Genomic DNA, 8,132 nt, shown 5'->3' with positions numbered 1-8,132 from the left:
CATGGTCTGCATGTTTCAGTATGACTCCATTCACTGTAGTTCCCCAGTACCATCAAGGCCAAGAATGAAAAGCTCATCATTAATGGAAATCCGATCACCATCTTCCAGGAGCAACATCCATCAAAATCAAATGAGGCAATACCAGCACTGATTATGTGGTGGAGTCCACCGGTGTCTTCTCTACCTTGGAGAAGGCTGAGGCTCACCTATGGAGGAAGCCAAAAAGTTCATCACCTCTGCCCTCTCCACTGACACCCCCATGTCTGTGATGGGCATGAACCACAAGAAGTACCAAAACAATCTCATAATCATCAACTATGCCTCCTGCACCACCAACTACTTAATGTCCCTAGACAAGGTTATCTATGACAACTCTGGCATCACAGAGGGACTCCTGATCACCATCCATGCCATCACTGCCACCCAGAAGACAGTGGGTGATCCCTCTGGGAAGCTGTGGCACAATGACGGCAGGGCCCTCCAAAACATCATTCCTGCATCCACTGGTGCTACCGAGGCTGTGAGCAAGGTCATCCCCAAGCTGAATGGAAAACTCATGGGCATGGACTTCTGTGCTCTCACAGCCAATGTGTCAGTCATGGATCTGACTTGCCATCTGTAAAAACTTGCCACATATGATGACATCAAGATGTCCATCAATTTTAACAGTGACACCCACTCTTCCACCTTTGATGCTAGAGTTAGCATTGCCCTCAAGACCACTTTGTCAAGTTCATTTCTTGGCATGACAATGAATTCAGCTACAGTAATGGAGTGGAGGACCTCATGGTCCACATGGCCTCTGAGGAGTAAAAGCCTCTGGACCACCAGCCCCAGCAAGAACACAAGAGGAAGAAAGAGTCCCTTAGCTGCTGATGAATCCCTGCCATACTCAGTCTTCCACCACAATGAGAATCTCTCCTCCTCACAGTATTCATGCTAGATCCCTTAAAGAATGGAGGGACCTAGGGAGCCCCACCTCATCACGTACCATCAGTAAAGTCCCCTGTACTCAGTCAAATAAACAAAAACAAAAAATTCTGGGACATAGCCAAGGTTGTGCTAGAAGGAAAATGTATAGCTCTTAAGGCCTCTATTAAAAAGACTGAAAGATCACATATTGAAAACCTAATGTCACACTTCAAGGAACTAGAAAAACACAAACAAATCAAACCCAAATCTAACAGAAGAAAAATAAATCATGGAGATCAGAACACAACTAAACATAATTGAAACAGCAAAAAGAATCAATGAAATTAAGAGTTTGGTTATTTAAAAAGACAAAATAGATATACTACTAACTAGATTAATCAAGAAATGAGAGAAAAGTCAAATGAGCTCAATAAGAAATGAAAATGGAAACATTACAACTGATACCATGTTAATATAAGAGATTATCAGAGATTATTATGAATACCGGTATCCAAACAAACTGGACAATCTAGAGGAAATGAATAAATTCTTGGAAACATACAACCCCTCAACCTTGAATTAGGAAGAAATAGAAACCCTGAGCAGACCAAAAACGAGTAGTGAGATTGAATCAGTAATTAAAAGTTTCCTAACAACAACAAAAAGTCCAGGACCTGATGAACTCACAGCTAAATTCTCTCAGATTTTCAAAGAAGAACTGGTACCAATCCTACTGAAGCTATTCCATAAGATTGTAAAGGAGGGAATTCTCCCTAACTCATTCTATGAAGCTAGTATCACCCTCACACCAAAGCAAGAAAAAGAACACAACAGACCAATATCCTTGATGAATAAAATACTGAACTGAATTCAACAGCATATAAAATGTAATCTACCATGAGCAAGTGGTTTTATCTTAGGATGCAAGGATGGCTCAACATATGCAAGTGAATAAATGTGATTCACCACATAAGCAGAATTAAAATTTAAAAATCATATAATCATTTCAATAGATGCAGAAAAAGCATTTATAAAATCCAGCATCCCTTCATAAATCCTCAGCAAAATAGGCATAGAAGACCATCCCTCAAAACAATGAACGGCATATACAATAAACCCATGGCCAATGTCTTTCTGAAAAGGAAAAAGTTGAATGCATTTCCCCTCAGAACTGGAACAAGGCAAGGAGTCCCACTTTCACCACTCCTATTCAACATAATACTGGAAGTCCTATACAGAACAATCAGGCAAGAGAAAGAAATAAAGTGTATTCAAATTGGAAAAGAAGAAATCAAACTATCTTTGTATGCCAATGATATGATCTTATACCTAGAGAATCCTAAAGACTCCTCCAAAGACTCTTGAACTTGACAAATCAATTCAGTAAAGTTTCAGGATACAAAATCAACACATACAAATCAGTAGCACTGCTATACACCAATAGTGACCAAACTGAGGATCAAATCAAGAATTCAGTTGCATTTACAACAGCAACCAAAAAGCTAAAATATATTTAACCAAGGAGGTGAAGGATCTCTACAAGGAGAACTACAAGACGCTGATGAAAGAAATTGCGGAGGACACAAATGGAAAGCCATAATGGTTTGGAAGAATCAACATTGTACAAATGATATTTCCCACTGTAATCTACAAATTCAATGCAATTTAAATTTATGGCTAAGACTCCAAAAGCAAATGCAGCAAAAACAAAAACAAACAAGTGGAACTTAATTAAACTAAAAAGCTTCTGCACAGTAAAAAGACAGAGTAAATAAGTAACCTACAGGATGGGAGAAGATATTCACAAACTATACATTTGACAAAGGAGTAATATCCAGAATCTACAAAGAACTCAAACAAATCAGCATGAAAAAAGCAAATAACCCCATTCAAAACTGGGCAAATGACACGAACAGACATCTCTCAAAAGAAGATGTACAAATGGTCAACAAATATATGAAAAAATGCTCAACATCATTAATCATCAGGAAAATGCAATTTAAAACCACAATGAGATACCACCTTACACCAGTTAGAATGGCCATTATAAGAAAAAAAATGAAAAACAACAAATGTTGGCATGGATGCATTTAAAAAGAGAACATTCATATACTGTTGGTGGTAGTGTAAACTAATACAACCTCTATGGAAGTGGAGATTTCTCAAAGAACTAAAAGTAGGTCTACCATTTGATCCAGCAATCTCACTATTTGATATATACCCAAAGAAAAAGAGATTGTTACACAAAAAAGATACCTGCTCTCATATGTTCACTGCAATTTGCAATTCAGTCACAAGGATGTGGAATTGACCTAAATGCCCATCAACTGATCAGAGGATAATGAAAATGGTGTGTGTGTGTGTGTGTGTGTGTGTGTGTGTGTGTGTGTGTGTGTTTAATGCACTACATATAATGTGATATATACATAATGGAATACTATTCAGACATGAAAAGAAATGAAATAATGTCTTTTACAGCAACTTGGATGGTATTGGAGACCATCATCCTAAGTGAAGTAATTCAGGAACATAAAACCAAACACTTAGAAGTGGGAGCTAAACTAAGGAACTGCAAAGGCACAGAGACAAAGTAGACACTGATGATCAGACAGGAAAATGTGGGGTAGGTATGAAAAACCATCTATTGTGTACAATATGCACAAGTGGGGGTGGAGGGCACACTTAAAACCCAGACTTCTTCATCACTATACAATGCATCTGTGTAACCAAAAATCATCTGTACCCCCTAAAGCTGTTGAAATAAAAGAAATAAAAACAAACAAATAGAAAAGTTGGAATCTACTCCTGATTAAGATGCTATGGACATTGTTGAAATAACAACAGATAATTCTGAACATCTACATAAACTTAGAGTGACAGAATTTGAGAGAACTGACTTCAATATTGAAAAAAGTTCTCCTGTGGGTAAAATGCTATCAAACAGCGTCACACACTACAGAGAAGAAACCTTCCTGGAAAAGAAGAGTTGACTGATGGGGCAAACCTCATTGTTGCTTTCTTTTGAGAAATTGCCACCAGTCACAGTGGCTCACATCTGTAATCCCAGCACTTTGGAAGACCGAAGACAAAGAACTGCCTGAGCTCAGGAGTTTGAGACCAGCCTGGGTAGCATGGTGAGACCTCATCTCTGCAAAAAATAATTTAAAAAATTAGCCAGTGGTAGTGGCACACACCTGAAGTTCCGGCTACTTGGAAGGCTGAGGCAGAAGGATCGCCTGAGCCCAACTGGTTGAGCCTTCAGTGGCCATAATCGTGCCACTCCCACCTGGGTGACAGAGTGAGATTCCAACTCAAAAAAAGAGGAAGGAAGGGAGGGAGGCAGGAAATTGCCAGAATCACCCCAACTTTCAGTAACTACCACCCTGATCAGTCAGCCACCACCCACATCAAGGTAAGATCTTCTACCAGCAAAAAGACTATAAGAACCAGAGATTCAGATGACCATTGACATTTGTTTAGCAATGAAATATCTTAAATTAATGTATGTACTGTTTTTTTTCAATATAGATGACAGTATAGTGTAAATACATTTTTATGTGCTGGGAAACCATGCTATTTGTGTGACTGGCTTTATTGCACTGCATTATGATATTCACCATATTGGATTATTCACTTTATTGCAGGTCTGGAGTCGAACCCACAATCTCTCTGAGGTATGGCTGTGTGTATAAATCTCCAGTAGTCTGTCCAACTTTAGAGACCTGGAGAAAATCAAGCCTGCAGCAGCAAAGCTGAAGCTCAGGCCCTGGCATATCGGACTATACTAAAGGCCTCCTGTAAGACTGTCTATCTGCACCCCAGCGTTCTCTTTCCCCTTTGCCCCACTGCCACCAATTATCTCAGACTTCTCTACTGAATGTGTCTATTTGTGACTTTATTGTATTTACACATTTTATTACAATCAGCCTCAAATTCCTTTTGTAAAATAGGCAGCTTAGAAGGAGCCTGGCTGCTGTCACCAAACATCCATTTTCTGTCTTCCTTTTGTTAGTAGACTCTTCAGGTTTTGGTTGAGTACGTGGCCATCCAGGAAAAGAGAATATTTCCCCGCTTCCCTCGCCCATGTGTGCTCATGTAACTAAGTTTTGGCTAGTGGTGTGAGTGATAATGACATCTATAACTTCTGGGTTTGCCCTTCAAAGCTGCTCGCCCTCCATTGCCACACACCCCTGCCCCACATTTCTCCTTTCTAGTTAACTGCGTTGTAGACATGGTAGTGAGCAGGCTTCTGCCCTGCAGACAAGAGCAACATGCTAAGGAGTCCAGGAGCAACAAGGGAAAAGGAACCCAGATCTCTAAACAACCTCATGGAGCAGAACCATCTCACACTTTCAATCTTTTGGTGGACGAGATTTAAAAAAAAAAAAACCTGTCTAAGCCGGGCTCAGTGGCTCAACCTGTAATCCCGCGCCTTTGGGAGGCTGAGGTGAGTGGATTGCCTGAGCCTGCAGGTTCGAGACCCACCTGGGCAACTTGGCGAGAACTCATCTCTACAATAAATCAAAATGAGCTGGGCATGGTAGCGCGTGCCTGTAGTTCCAGCTACTTGGAAGGCTGAGGCGGAAGGATCGCCGGAGCCCAACAGGTCGAGGCTGCGGTGACCAGGAGCGGCCACTGCACTCCAGTTTGGGCGACAGAGTGAGACTCCAACTCAAAAAAAACACAAAAACCTGTCTTGTTTAATTAAGCCTCTGTTCATATGGTTTCTGTTAAACTGGCTGAACCTATATCCCAATTAATTCAGCATCTATATAGAATGAATGAATGAAAGTGAATAATTTCTAAACCAACTGCTTGAATTCCATGATCCCCAAAAATAACCTGTTTGATTATTCTCCCCAGTTAACTCATGATGATACATATACTTTACCTAATGTCCTGGCTGATTGAGTCATCATGTATGAATTTATTCCCATTGTCAATAACGATATTACTTGAACGTAGACTATGAACTAAAAACAAGGCACATAGATAGAAATATTAAAATAAGTTCCTCAAATGTAATGATTGTTTAACTAACCACCAGCAAAATTCTATCTTAATCCACATTTTTGAAACCTGCCCCTGATACGTGAAGGTAAAAACATGTGACTTGTGGACACTGCTGAAACAGAATGCACTGGGGCAGAAGTTAATTCAGTCTGAATGAGGAAAACAGTCGATGTGTGTGTTCTGTGATAAGGAGCCTGAGGGAGGGCTCTGCACAGCTACCATTCCAGCACTGTCACACACAGACAGCGGGTGACAGCCTGCACAGATGTGGCTGTGGAACCTGTAGGCTGGGGAAAAAGCCAGCGCCAGCAGGCAGTGGCAGCCCAGACAGGAGAGGGTCCTGCAGCTGCCACCCACTTCCACCACTGTGTACCAGGCGCCAAAAGAGCTGGCCGGGGCGGTGGGGAGGCCTGGAGAGTGCTGTGCAGAGGCAGAAGGACAAGCAAACTGGAGGCTTTGCCATGTGATAGACGTGTGACTAGGGCCAGGTCACTTAACCACTCCAAGTCACAGTGTCCTTCGCTGAAAAGAGGAGGTAATAGCAATTTCTGCTCCAGACAGTGTTTTTCAACTTGACTGATAGCAACAATCACTTGAAGTGCTTGTCAAACATACTGACTCTCCCGCCCCTTCCCTGCAGAGTGTGATTCTGTAGGTCTAGGGTTCTTAGCACCAGATAGAACTAGGCACACTGTATAACAATGTCCAAATGTTAGTTAACTTCTCCCTGCCTTGGTTTTAGGTCAATTCCTTAAAGGAAAGAGAACGGAAGGAGCGCAGGTGTTGCTCATTAGACTTTTCCTTTAGACCATGGAAGGACTCACAGTTTTTATAAAACCACAGATTTATTTGAACTCAAAATTAATGCTCACAGACACAAATTCTCAAGAGAGATAAGCTGAGGAATATGACTCTCCATCAAAAAGCACCTCTGCCTTTAGGAGACAGGCACTTGAGTTCTTTCCCTATCACACTACATAGAAAAGGCTACTCTTTTTGTTTTTATTTCTCCACACGCAAGATGAAGAGGTGGATAGGTGCTTCCAAAAAGGAAGTATTTGAAAAATACGGAACTCTTGGGGCCATATGAGACAGGAGCAAAATAGTAAAAAGAGAAAATCCTGAGCTGGAAATCAAACAATATTAGGAAACTCTATACATCTACTTCCGGATTCCTTGGTATGTGGCAGGTGGTCTTAAGCACATATTATACAAAGGGTTTTCTCCCTCCCAGAATCAGGTGTAGGGTTTATCTGACTGGGAGTTTAGAGTAATCCTGAACTGCCCCTCCCTTTAGGTGCAGAGACTATGGTGCAGTAGTGCTCTCACTGCTCAACACCCAGATATATCTCCAGGCATTACTCCAGATTAGGAGTTTAGGCAGCCCCTCACTTCCCATTTTTTTTAAATTTTATTTTATCTTGGATTCAGGGGATGTTTGTTCCATGGGTATATTGCATATGGGTGGTGATTGAGCTTCTAGTACACCAATTACCCAAATAGTGATCATTGTACCCAACAGGTAAGTTTCCATCCCTTGGCCACTTTCTAACCTCCTCTGTTTTGGAGTCCTGAGTATCTACTCTTTCCATCTTTATGTCCATGGGTACCCTCTGTTTAACTCCCAGTTATAAATGAGAACATGTGATATTTGGTTTTCTGTTTCTACGTTAATTTACTTAGAATAAAGGCCTCCAGCTCCACCCGTTGCTGTAAAACGCATGATTTCATTCTTTTTTATGATCACATAGTATTTCATGGTGCATGTATACCATATTTTCTTTATCCAGTCAACAGTTGATGGATACTTAGGTTGATTCCATGACTTCATTATAGTGAATAGTGCTCTGTAAACACAGAAGTGAAGGTGTCTTTTGGGTAAAACAATTGTGTTCCTCTGGGGAGATGCTCAGTAGTGGAAATGCTGGGTTGAATGGTAGTTCTATTTTAGCTATTTGAGCCACCAAGCTCCTGGAGGTGTGAAGTTGGTAAGCCTCCAATGCCACAAATAACCATCTTTGCAGTGAAAACAGGGGCAAATCTACAGCTACAGTGAGATGAAGTCAGATGTGGGGCTAGAACCCCAGTCCTGCCATCTATTAACCTTGTTGATGACCGCCAAGCTTAACTTGGCTCATCTGCAAAGTGGAGATGATATTTAGTTTGACTCTTTTTTTTTTTTTTTTAAGTTGGAGTCTCACTCTGTC

The 8,132-nt window shown here is 41.0% G+C and overlaps 1 protein-coding gene across 1 annotated transcript in view; it reads right to left on the bottom strand.

Moving 5' to 3' along the window:
- The window catches only part of LOC103258229 (sodium/hydrogen exchanger 11), a gene marked incomplete at its 3' end in the record, with an annotated part of 43,183 nt that overhangs the window by 29,540 nt on the left and 5,511 nt on the right, over positions 1-8,132 (bottom strand).

Source organism: Carlito syrichta, unplaced genomic scaffold (assembly GCF_000164805.1).
Source record: "Carlito syrichta isolate Samal-C Ts95f unplaced genomic scaffold, Tarsius_syrichta-2.0.1 Scaffold302029, whole genome shotgun sequence".
Classification (NCBI taxonomy): domain Eukaryota; kingdom Metazoa; phylum Chordata; class Mammalia; order Primates; family Tarsiidae; genus Carlito; species Carlito syrichta.
This window is presented reverse-complemented; position numbering and strand designations above follow the sequence as displayed.